The following is a 13797-nucleotide window of genomic DNA, read 5'->3' as shown; positions in this document are numbered from 1 at the left end:
TTTTATAATTATTTATGTTAAATTATTAAAAAATATCTAAAAACAAAAATATATTTTTATTTATGAGCATGACTATTTTTTTTTAATTTTTGACTTAAATTTAACTTTTGATTATTATCTTAATTAGAGGTAAACGCGGATCAGATCAGATCGGATCTGGCCAAAATTTCAATCTGTTCCGCACTAAAATTATCGGATCGGATCAGATCCTATATCCACAATTTTTTTAGCTTGGATTCGATCCAATCCGATCCGCAAATTTGCGGATCGGATCGGATTGGATATATCCTCAAAATACAAAAATATTTTTAAAAGTTTAATTTGATTAAAAAATATCAATAAAATTTATTTTTTTATTCTTTTAAATATGTTTACTCTTAAAATAATATTAAACATATTTTTTTTAAATAATAAATTAAAATAATACAACATATATGATAATTATTAGTTGAAATAAAACATAAAAAAATATTACTTATTTATTTCTTTATTTTTGCGGATACGCGGATATACGGATACCTACACAAAATCCACAATTCGATCCGATTAGTATGCGGATTGGATCGGATCGATCCGATCCGATAGCCTTGCGGATCAGATCTATATTCGCAATTTTCAAATCGAATTCGGATAAACACCGCAAATAATATGTGAATCGGATCTGATCCATAAACACCCCTAATCTTAATTTGTTATTTCTAATTTTACTGTATATGTGGTTTTCTTCTTTTTGACCTTTTTCAATTAAAATTTGCTCAATAGCAATTTTCTAATTGGTAAGGACTAAGGTGAGTTTGGTAGATTTGTAATTAAAACTTGTTTTTTTATTTATATTTTACTATTGATTCTCTAAAATTCAAATAAAATAAAATAATATTAATTTTATTCTCATCAAAAAACCTAAATTGATAAGTAATTTTATTTATTCATTTTATTATTTATACTCATAATAAAATTATTTTATATTAGTCAAAATATAAAACAATTTAGATGATTATATTTAGGTTTAATTATTTGTTAATTTTTACACTTTAAGTAAATTTTTAATTAAATCCTTATATTTTTTTATTAAGTTATTATCGTAACAAAAATATTAGAATTAACAAAATATTCTATTAAATTATATAAAATATTCAGTTAAATATTAAATATATTTATTTTATTTAATAAAATATTTTATTAATTTTAATATTTTTATCATAATAAAAATTTAATTACAAAAATTAGTATAGTATAAAAATTTAATAATTTAATTAAAAATTTAATAAAATTATAAAAATTGACAGAATAATTAAACTTTGTATTATTTATATCGCTATACGTAATATATACAGCCGACAAAGTAAAATAGGAAAATTTCCTAACACTTATCCAGGAGCAGTCTTTGTTCCATCGATGAGAACCTGTCTTCGTAGCTATACTTCCTCAACACGTCCACAATCTTGGATTTAGATATATATGAGTTAGAAAAGTATAGGGTATCAATATAATATTTATCAAGTTATTGATAATAATAATTAATTATTATATTTTAAATATATATATAAAAAAATATATCTAAAAAATATATTTATAAAGATATTTTTATTAGACACAATCATAAAAAAGATATTTTTATTAAGTACATTTATAAAAATATTTTTATTAAACATAATTATAAATAAAATTTGACAAAAGTTAACAAATTCTTGTTAATAACATCACGGAATTGATATGAGCTTAATTAACTGTTTAAGTGTATGTTTTGTTTAATGTTTGATATCATTCAAAAGTAATTCCTTTTGCAACTTCGTTTGGTAATCAATAAGGATTCTGCAGCCAACTCTTTTTTAGGCTGCACTCTAAGGTTTACGAAAAAAATATTCATAATATAGTAAAAAAATTTAAATTATATAAAAAATATCAAAATTATATTAAAAAATTTTAAATTTCATTATGTCTATGAGTTATAATTTAAATGGCACAATTTTTTTATATTCATTTAATAGATCGCAGATTTAAGTCTTTTTGTCTTCAATAAAAAAAAAGTTATAGATATTTCTTTTTTCTTAAAAAACTATCTAAGTTATATTAAAAAAAATTCACAATATACTAAAAAATATCTAAATTATATCAAAAAGACATTCTACATAAAAAAATTCAAATTATATCGAAAACACTAAAAAAAAAGAAAAAAAGAGAAAGAAGAAGGCAGCGGAGGACGTGATGTGATGGAGAGGACGGTGACTTGAGGGAGAGCGGCGCAATAGAGGATGGTGACGCAAATAAGGGAGAGGACGGTGACTTGAGGAAGACGCGGTGCAATAGAGGACGGTAACGCAAGGAAGGACGCGCCCACTGTAGCGCGATGGAGAAGTGCATCGCGAGGACGTGAATTAAGATAATGGGGTTCACTTATAATAAATGTTACAAATTTAAAGGTGATTAAAGTATTACATTGTCACTTTAGAGTACGTATAGTTTTGATGCACGGACATTGACATGGACACGGGATACTACACGACACGGGACACGCAGACACGTAAATTTTAAAATCTTATAAGACACGGGGACACTCATACATATAAAATATAAAGTATTTTATTAGATAAATTGTAATGATATTTTAATATTTTATTAATATTAAAATATAAATTAATTTTTTAATTATTTTTAATGTCTTATTTTAATTATATCAAGTATTTAAAATATCTTTTTGTTTTAATAAATAATAATATATACTATATCTAAATTTATTTCAAAAATATATGTAAAGAATAAGATTGGACACACTGACACGTGATGGTATTTAGGTGTGTCCGGAGAAAATTTTTTTATTTTTTATTAAGACATGATTGAACGAGTGTCGAACGAGTGTTAGTGAATATCGTGTCCAAAATATATCCGACATGTAAACATACCAACTCAACAAAATATCCGTACTTTATAGATAATATAAAACTTAGGTTTTTGAATTTCAAAATTAAGTTTAGAAGTGAATTTGACTGAGTTAGAAGAGAATTGGCTTCTATATTTTTTCTTATCTTTGTTTTAACTTTTCTTTGTGTTCTTCCTGGTCCACATTAAACAAAGTAAGTTTTCCAAAAGTATTATTGAACTTACTTCGTTTTCAATTTAAAAGTTATTAAAAAATTACTATGATTAATTTATTTTTTTTTTCAACCATACCTTTGTCCTTCATTGAGAAATTAAAGAGTTCTTTCATAAAGTTATTTAGATACAGAGAAATATTTTTTGATACTTGGCTTTAAAATTCCAAGCAAGTGGTCATTGCAAAATTAGTCTATTTAACGAAGTATTTAGGCACAAAACACTTTTATATTAATTTTCATGAATAATGTACATGCTCTAACCAGGCTAGTGTAAATGCACACAAAATCTACTTTCCTAATTACTACCTTTCCATACATGTCAATTTACAAAGCATAAAACATCATATTTATCTTGTATTTTTTATGATTTGTACATATTTAAATTTATTTGTTAAAATTTATTTATATGCCTTAATCTTAATTATTTTAAAATTGATAATTTACTTAAACTAAATATTAATTTTATACCATATGAAAATTATGTATATATATTTTTCTTTTTTAATTAACTCAAAATGATATTTTATTTTTAAATATATTTTATTTTATTATAAAAAATAAAAAAAATATAAATAATATAAATAATATAATATAAATTATATCCTATTTAGTACTTATGCAATTTAATGTGATTTTAGCTATCGATTTTGTTAGGTAGACAATTACTTTTGTAAACAAGATGAACAATAGACTCTAGAATTGACCCAATAAAATAAAAAAATACTTCGCTCCAATTTTTCAAATTACCTCTTAAACCTTAATATTAGGATAACCATATGCACACTTAATGAATTGAACATCTAACCATTGTTAACTGTATATGAGTAAATCGAATTAAAAGAAATAATAATCTAATTAAAAATAATAAATATAATCATTTGCATACCTATTAAATTGAATATCCGATATATCTATTGTTTATATTGTTTAATATTTTCATTATTTACCTATATTTTTTTTTAATATTATTTAAATAATATTCAGTTTCTTAGAATTATTACGTTTGACAAAAAAATATCCGAACATAAATTACATTGACATTAATTTATTTTAATTAAAATTAGTTATTTAAAAAAAATTATACTACATACAAAAAATTGTGATACTGTAGAGGTCTCAATCTCAGTGATGCCAAATTATCTGAAATTAATGGTTAAAATGTATTGCCGTCAAACCTCCTAATAGCAAATGGACAATAATAAAGAATTTAACACTGGTTTATGGTGGTCTACTGACTGTCGGTGGATTCATCATGGATGTCGGTAATGCCATACTAATTAAAATTGATGAGTGATAGTTGGTTGTTGAACGTTGTAATAATGACAAATTAACGATACACTCTAGCGTGTAATGATTAGACGGTAAATTCATCTTCTAATGCCAAGCTAATTAAAATTGATGAAGGATGCCCTTGACTTGTTGCCATCGAATCTCGTAATGATAAATTTAACCTAGTTTTTTAAAGGATATATGTTGATTAAATAGAAAGGGTAAAGTCTATTTTTTATATCAAAAATAATATTTTTAATAAATTATTAGACAAGTTAATTTTGATCAAGTTTTAAGTGATCAGGCTTCAAGTGAAAAAAAATATTACTTGTCAGATCAAGTTATAAGTATATATTGAGATGACTTTAGAAGCAGTTATGTACTCAGAATTTTATTTATAAAGTAAAACCTGTTTAAAATCGATTACGTATTCACATATAGTACTCTATTTAAATTATAACGGTACAAGTATATTTATATGAACAAGTCTTTCAGAAGCGATTCTTAGCCATAGTTAAATATAACTGTAATTTTTAATTATCATAATTTATTTTAAATAAAAATTTTAGGATCAGAATAAAGGGTTAGAATTATTAATTGGCAAAGTACTTTGAACAATTTTTTTTATAATCAATGAGCCAAAAGCTCAAAGACACTATTATAAAAATTATTTTAACAAAAAAGAGACGCTCATAATATCAAAAAGAAAAATAAGATGAAATATAAGAAGGTAAACTCTAAAAAAGATGATAGCCAAAATTTAGAGATGGTAATACCATTTGAATTCGCGAGTATCTACCTGCTCCTACCCGCTCGGGGCGGATAATTACCCGTCTTGCACCGGGCGGGTTTTTAGCGGGGCGGATTCTTGGGATGGGCGGAACAGGATCGGGTTTAGGTAATACCCGTCCTTACCCGCCCCGCTATATATATAATATATATAATTTTAATATATAATGTGTATAATACATGTAAAATAATTAGTAAATGATTAATAATATTGTATTATATTTTAATTTTTACTTTAATTTATATTATGTATGTGATGATGGTTATATAAATTTTAAAATTTAATTTTATTTATTGGATTTTAATAATTATAGGGGCGGGTGGGAGCGGGACGGGTACCTGCAAGGGCGAGTTAGGGTTCAACGTTTTACTACCCGCGGGTAAAAGCGAGGCAGATTCTTGTTGTACGACGGGCAGAATTGGGTAGAGCAAAAACCTATTCCGTTGCCACCTCTAAGCCAAATTCTAAAAAATACTCTTTAAACACTCATGACACAACAATTTGATTCTTTAAATTTATGATGAAGCTCCCAACTCAAAAACTTGTTGAACGTGTCCTTAATAGCCACAATAAAGGTACGAGCTACATGGATAATATCATGCAGATACTCAAAATTGCAACTTTTGAATCAACCTCAATAGAGAGATTAGCAATACCCAAATTAATGGCCAATTCCATACGAAGAAATATGCCCCACAATTCGGCCACAATAACAGTACAAACACCTAAATTAGCGCTGAAAATTGTCTCTCATGATCCCATAAAATACCACCACACGCAACCTTTCCGTCCTTTAGTACTGAACTATCTGTGTTTAATTTAATGAAAGGGAGATTTAGGGGAGACCAATGGACCCCTTTTTTTCATAAAAGAAGCAATATTTTTCTTTATTCTAGTAAACTCATACTGTGTAGCAGTCTGGAGCTAACCAAAGAGCAGTCAAAATTAAAATGTGTTCATGATACAAGAGAAGAGAAGGGTGACAGGTTCTCCAAAAGCCAAGTTTGAAGGGTTTGTTGAAGAAATTATTAAGACCCAATGAATTGTCTATACACTTCCACGTCGTACACGAAATTCTACAATCACGGAGGACATGGAGCATAGATTCAGGAGAGATTTCACATATACTACAAACATCATCTTGAGCCATCCTCCTTCTGAATCACAGAACAATGGTGAGTAGGCATCATTTTCAACTAGCCAACGAAAAGCTCAGATTCTTTGAAGAAGGGGGGGTTAAGCTTCCAGACCTTCAAAAACAAATTTGAAGCCAAGTCCTCAGGCATTTTTAGAAAAATGGAGTAGGCCGACTTAATGGAAAAGGAGCCACTTGATTAGTGCAACAAAGCCACTTTCTCATCCCTAAAACTCGCCTCAAGAGGTTTCGTCGCGAAAGAAATGGGAGCCCAGTCCTCACCCAGTAATTCCGAAATGCGATCAAGCTCCCAATCCAAGCCTCTAACATAGTTGCTAACTCTATCTTCCAACCTATCCTCCGATACACCATTTTGAACAAAATCAGCAAGCTGATGAACACCAGGTAGCCAGTGATCAACTCAAAACTGATTTGTATTACCAGCAACTAATTTCCAAATAAAATTTTCTTCAAACCGCCTCAAAACTTGACAGATTTTATTTCACACATTAAAACAAGATTAGAGTTTGGTTAATAAGAGTATCAACACCACTATATTTATTTCTCAAAACCCATACCCACAAGGGCTTATTATCATGAATTAGTCTCCATGTTAGCTTCATCATGTTTGCATTATTCAGGATTTTGGCCGATCTCAAACTCAGACCCCCTTTCTACTTGGGTCGACATATTCTTTTCCAACTGATTAGGTGAGGCTTCTTCCCATTAGAATCACTGTCCCAAATAAAATTCCAACAAATTTTGTCAATTTTGTCACAAACGCTTAAAGGAAGCTTCATAGTTTGCATAATATATGACGGAATGTTAGCTAAAGCAGATTGTGTTATTGTTACTCGTGCAACTAAAGATAAATTCCTTGCCTTCAAAACACTTAGTCTACTCTGCATTCTCTCCTCAATAAAGTAAAAATATTCTTGCTTGGTTTATCCATGAAGCAAGGAAACACCAAAATACTTCTCCAAATTAGAGGTCAAATGCATACTAAGGGCCTCACTCATTTCCAACTTCCTAGTAAATGACACATTATCAGAGAAAAATACACAAGATTTCTCATAACTCACTTTCTGGCTAGAGCCATGACAAAAGAAATTTAAAATATCTCTAGTCAGACCCCCTTGCTCTATAGATGCCTCACCAAAAAGCACAATATCATCAGCAAAACAGACGTACGACAACTTTGGTTCTCCACAACGAAGCATGATAAGAACCCACATGTTATTATTAACTGCAACAGAGATAATCTGGGACAACCTTTAATACAGAGAACAAATAGGTACGATGAGTAGCATTTAATGATGAGATCAATTAGGTTCTTAGGTAGTCTGGCTTCCACAAGAGTATCATGAACATAGTTTTAGTTAAGGCAATCATAAGCCTTCTCAAAATCAATTTTCACTGCCATATAATTAATAGGCCCCTTTTTGCTTTTATAGTATGAATAGCTTCCTGGGCCATTATAATGTCCGCACTTTGTCTCTGGAACAAAAGCATGCTGAGATGAATTAATCAGCTTTGGCATTACCACTTTAAGCCTTTGAGCAATGATCTTCACGACAAGTTTGTATAAAACATTACAGAGTCTAATGGGCCGAAAGTGGTTAAGGTTCATAAGAGTTTCCTTCTTCAGAATTAAGGAAATGAATGTCTGATTGACTTCCTTAATAGTCTCATGATTATTGAATATATTTGCCACTCAACTTATTGGAGAGGATTTTACTGTATTTCATTTACTTTTGAAGAACATAGCAGGTAGCCCATCTAGCCCTGAGGCCTTCCAAGCACCCATTGAAAAAAGAGCAGAAGAAATCTCCTCCGGTGTCACCACTCTACGAAGCTCACTCCTTTCTGCCATATTTAGCTTTGGGAATAGACCAAGAGCCTCTAATTTCACATAAATACTATCCTCAGTATAAAGATTTCAAAAATATTGAACTCTAAGATCGCTGGTCACATAGCAAATTTGCATCCTCTACCCGGCCACCCTTAGAATTCTTTAGCATAGTAACTCTATTTTTCCTTCTTCTCGCCATTGCCATACTATGGAAGTAGGAAGTAGTTTTATCTCTGAAATTGATCCACTTACATCAAGAGCATTGTTTCTAATAAATTTTCTCTTGAATTAAAATAGCTTCCACCTCCTTCCAAAGCAAAGATTGTAAATCATCAAGAAAGGTATTATTATGAAACTGAAGATGCTCTAAAATACCATTTAGACGAGCTAGAATCCGAGCTTTCCTACGAGCGAGATTACCAAACACATCCTTATTCCAAATTTTTGCCGCTTCTGTAAAAGTACTCACATTAGTTTCTAAGGAAACATCATTTCTCCAAGTCCTTCCAAGAAAATTATCAAAGTCCTCATGCGAAATCTAGGCTGCCAGAATCCAGAAGGACCAAGAAGCTTTAGAAGAAGCGAAAGTCACCTCAATATTCAAAAGAATTGGGATATGATCAGACTTTAATTTTGGGAGACGCTTGATCATAGCTTGACTAAACCTTTGGGACAAGGTATTATTTGCAACATACCTATGCAGCCCGTCTACGAATTCCACTACGCTGCTAAGTGAAAGGTTGACCATGAAATTCAATATCTTGAAGACCATAATCTAGAAGACACCCAGAAAAATGTTACGAGTCTTGAGATAGGCCAGAAGTCCCACCAGTATTTACCACCAAGAAAACACAGTTAAAATTGCCCCCTGTGCAACATTCTCCTAAGGTTTACCATGCTAAATCCTTCAACCCACTCCATAGTTTAGAATGGAGACTAAGATGGAGGATCCATAAACCTGGGTAAGATACCAAAATGGTTCTTGCCCATAAGCAATTTGAAGATGAATAAATTGCCTATGAGATGTCACCATTGAGATATCTTAATGAGAAGAGTTCTAAAGACACTAAATACCACCTGCAAAACCAACTCCTTCTACCAAATACCAATCCGGCAAACCAAACTTCCTCGCAATATTATTAGCTTTCGTACCATTTATATGAGTTTTTAGAAGACATATAAAATTAACATGATAACAAAAATATAGCTCTATAAGCAAAACAGAGAATCTTTTACTCTCCACACCTCTACAATTTCGTGTAATAATATTCGTACTAAAATAGGAAAAGAAGGTGACCACGATGCTTTCTTGTTTATTACCTAAAACAAAAGGCACTTGACCATCACTGAGAGATATAGCCGCAGGAGCCTTACTCAGATATGGAGGTTTTTATTTTTGCATACTGCCTTCAACCCCGTTGTGAAGCAAATTCACCGCTTTCATAACTTTCTTGGATGGGTAATGGGTTGAACGTAGGAACCTTCGCCCAAGCACAAAGAACCAGCATGTATCTAGCTTGCTTAATGAGCTTCAAGGAGAGCCAATAATAATCAGTTTTCTTTCTCAACAAATTAGGGGTCATATAATCTATTTTGTCCTTCCTCTTATCATGTTGAAAAACTTGATTATTAGGAGTTCCAACATTATTTATTTTGTTCCTCGAAAATTCTACCATATTGTTTTTCTGAAGATCTTTTTAAGCCACTTTATTTGAAGGGCCCACATGATAGTGTTATTTCATAATAGAAGGCTTGTTAGCATTACTTGAAGAGATTTTTGGCATTCCATCATGGACTTCACTTTTCTGGTTCGCTAGTGGAACATTTGTTTCTGACTGTTCCTGGGCCAAGACTTCAAATCTAGAACCTGCCTTCTTAGTTTGACTTTTAGTAGACCCAGCATTCGGGCGTGCTGTAAGCCACCAATTGTGTTTTTGCATCTTTTTAGCCAACATCCACGACCCAAAGTAACTGGGATCTTGATGATTAAACACCCCTTTTGAATTACCCGCATTGGGATTTGGTTCCCTGAAATCTGCCTAATCTTTGTTCAAATTTGAATTGTGACCGCTAGTTTTTCCTTTTTTTGCACTTTCTAATTCCATCCCATCCAGCACCGGATCCCCTAACAGCATTGAATCCGTCGCCAGTTGCACCTTCTTCTTTTGCCTTTTGAAACATTGATCCATCCTATGAACATATTTACCACAATCAAAGCAAATCAGGTGGAGACCCTCATACTCAATCTTGAAATCTCTATCCAGTACTTGAATAGCTGGCACCAATTGCTTGTTCAAATCAATCTTAACACAAATGCAAGCAAATTTTTTCCTTGTACCTAATTTCCACCCGCCCTCCAAAGGAATTGCTCTGCGTATAATTCGACCGAAAGGCCTAGAATCGAAATTCACACCGCGAGCTTCTATACTGGTTGATTAAAAGGGAGAAAAAATGGCCTCCATCTCTGCACTAGAAGGTAGTGATTTGCCACCTGCCAGGGATCCTCAAAAAGAGCATGACAGTAGTCCCCTTCATCCTAGAAATAAACCAGAAAAAAATCTCATGTGAGATCCATAACATTAACATTCCCTTTTCGTGTCCAAGCTTTAATAGCACAATAACCAATATTTTTCCCTAGGAGTTTAACAATCAAAGAGCCTTTTCATGGTTTACACCACATGTCATATTCCTCTAATGAATTATCAACCACATGTTTAGGATTGAAGGGAGCTGGATCTGTATGACCTATTCCGGTGACTTCCTCCAGATCATACTCTTCTGTGACCATTTGAACGATTTCATCCGAGGAGAGGACCATACCAGTATAATCACGAATGAAGCTATCCCTATATAATAAAACTTTTTTCAAGGACCCTCTAAACACTTCACCTCCCATCAAAACCCTATTTGAGGGAGTCATAGCTTGCTTATGCGTTGCCTCCAACTCATCAAGCTCTGTTTGCTTACTTAGTTCGGGAATCTCCTCACACATATCTTCTATCTCATGCCCCTTGGCTTCAACAAGAACTTCATCTCCATTCGATTTTGCCTTTTTCATGTTACACCTTACCAAATTTTCTTCCTCTGCAGTTGTTTTGTCCACCACCATTGTATAGTCACTCATTCTCACTTTCTCCCTATATTACAGAAGGAGATGCGACAGAAAGGATCCAAGAGCGAGGAGCAACAAACGCTAAGAGCGAAGATAGAAGGTGTGCATGACAGAAGTTTAAGGTTTTATCTCCATTGGTCTCTCCAAAGTCGCTTAGCAAATATTTTCTGTACTCTAAACATCTTAATGTCATAGATGCAAATGGATTTATCGAAGAAAACTAATTATTTTTTCTATTTTTCCTTTCCGTTTTCGTTTATTCTTTTTAGTTTCTTTTTCTTTTACTTTTTTTTCTCTTATTAATTTTTTTATATATATTTTTTTTTCAATTTTTTTTACTTTCATTATAATCTTTAATTAAAGTTTATTATTTATTTATATTTTAGTTCTTTCTTCTATTTTTTTATTTTAAAATTTTTTATTGATATTATCTTTTGGCTTCGGAACACGTAATATTTGATAGTCGATTATTTACATTGACGATATAAAAAAATTTGCATAACACTATTACATTCGAAAATTTCAGATTAATAATCTCTGTTGGAGCCTCTTCCAACAATACCATGTTTGGTGGGCTCAGTGCTACTTTATACGATTTTGGTGTTATGCTATTTAATTGTACAAATAACATGTGGAAAATGCATATATATTTAAATGCTCAATGGATGGCCATCAATAAATATCAATAGGGATTTCCGTATCTATAAAAATTACAAAACGATAATGTCAATGAATTTCGTTAAGTAATAAAAAATAATGCTGAGAAGATAATAATACAAAATTAATTTATTTAATTTAGTATTTATAATTATATATTTATTATATATAAAATTGTATTTTAATAATAAGTAAAGAATATCAAATAAAAAATTTGAGTTATTTAAGTTGATTTTTATTATTTTTTAAATTTTTTAATTTGACAAAATTCGTTATCGATGGATTTGTCTTATTCTAAAATAAATGTAAATCGTTAATTGTATTGCTGGCCCTATGAATTAAAAGCGATGTTTGCTAGCTAGACAATTCATCTTGAATGATGTTAATGATTATGAAAATCAAAATAAAAACACTTATAAATAAATTATTAATATTTTCACTTATTAACTAGTAATTATAAAATAAAAATATTTTTATTCTTATAATATCAATTATCATTTTTATTGAATAAAGTTATCTATTATTTATTAATTAGTAAAAATATTATTTATAGTTATTACTTATTACTTAAAGTTATTTAGTAAAATAATTACTAGCATTTAATTTTAAGGGTGAAGTATTAAATTGGTCCTTACGTTTGGGCGTAATATTGTTTTGGTTCTTAAGGTTTAAAGTGTCCTATTTGAATCCAAAAAAGTTTCATTTAGCTTCAATTTAGTCTCACCGTGAGGTCAAAGTTAAATAATTAACGGAATGTCCTACATTACGGCAGTATAAGAACAGGGTCGATAATTTAGAGAACAAGTAAGGCACAAAATCAACTGTGGGTGCATCAATACATTTATTTATCATTCTCCTTAGTTCTATAGAAAATATTTTATTTAAATTATAAAAAGAATGATAAATAAATGTATTGATGCATCCACGGTTGATTTTGTGCCTTTGGAGCTTGTACTTGTTCTCCAGATTATTGACCTTGTTCTTATACTACTGTAATGTAGGACATTTCGTTAATTATTTAACTTTGATCTCACGGTGGGACTAAATTGAAGCTAAATAAATTTTTTTTATTCAAATAAGACACTTTAAACCTTAAGGACCAAAAAAGAATTACGCCCAAAAACTACAAAGGAAGCGAAAAATTGCGGTGGTTCATATAGGGATTTGCGGCAGTTTTAAACCGCCGCGAAACGAAATTTCAGTGGTTTGTTAAGCGTCGTTTATTAGGGGGTGGTAATATGATTTTGCGGCGGTTCTACCGAATTGCTGGCACAACCGCTACTATTTGGTCAGTGGATTTTAAAAAAATTGTGGCGGTTTTAAAACCGCCGCAATTCTATGTATGGTATTTTCAAAAAATTGCGACGGTTTTGAACCGCCACAATTTTATACCTGAGCTTATAAAAAACTGACTAATTACAATAATTTAGGCTATTTTTCTTTACTATAACCTATTTTCTTTAAAAAAAATTTAATTAAAGAATCAAATGTTTTATTTGTCTTCCATCCACATTCTCTGTTATGCATAAACACCAAGAAAGGTAGATTAGTATTGGTAAGCCATAGAATATACAAAGTTTGAGGTATAGACAAGTAGCTTAACACAATCAAGTGGATAAAATTCAATGTTAAACTTCTGCAGTATTCTCAAGACTAATGTTTGCTTTGAGAAATGTACATATAAAATAAAAATGTCTACATTGGTTGAATCTCCCAAGGTTAGTTACAATAGTTCTATGAACACATACCTAGCAATTTTTACAATGCTCATGAGTGGAAGAGAGAGATATGGTGAAGGAAGAACTTCTAAGTTCTCTGATGGAGGTTCTTTTAAGATGTCCTCAAGTCAATTTCTATTCCATAAATGAGCAACCATCAAGGTGGTCCATC

Source organism: Arachis hypogaea, chromosome 5 (genome assembly GCF_003086295.3).
Source record: "Arachis hypogaea cultivar Tifrunner chromosome 5, arahy.Tifrunner.gnm2.J5K5, whole genome shotgun sequence".
Lineage (NCBI taxonomy): Eukaryota > Viridiplantae > Streptophyta > Magnoliopsida > Fabales > Fabaceae > Arachis > Arachis hypogaea.
Note: the sequence above shows the minus strand (reverse complement) of the source record.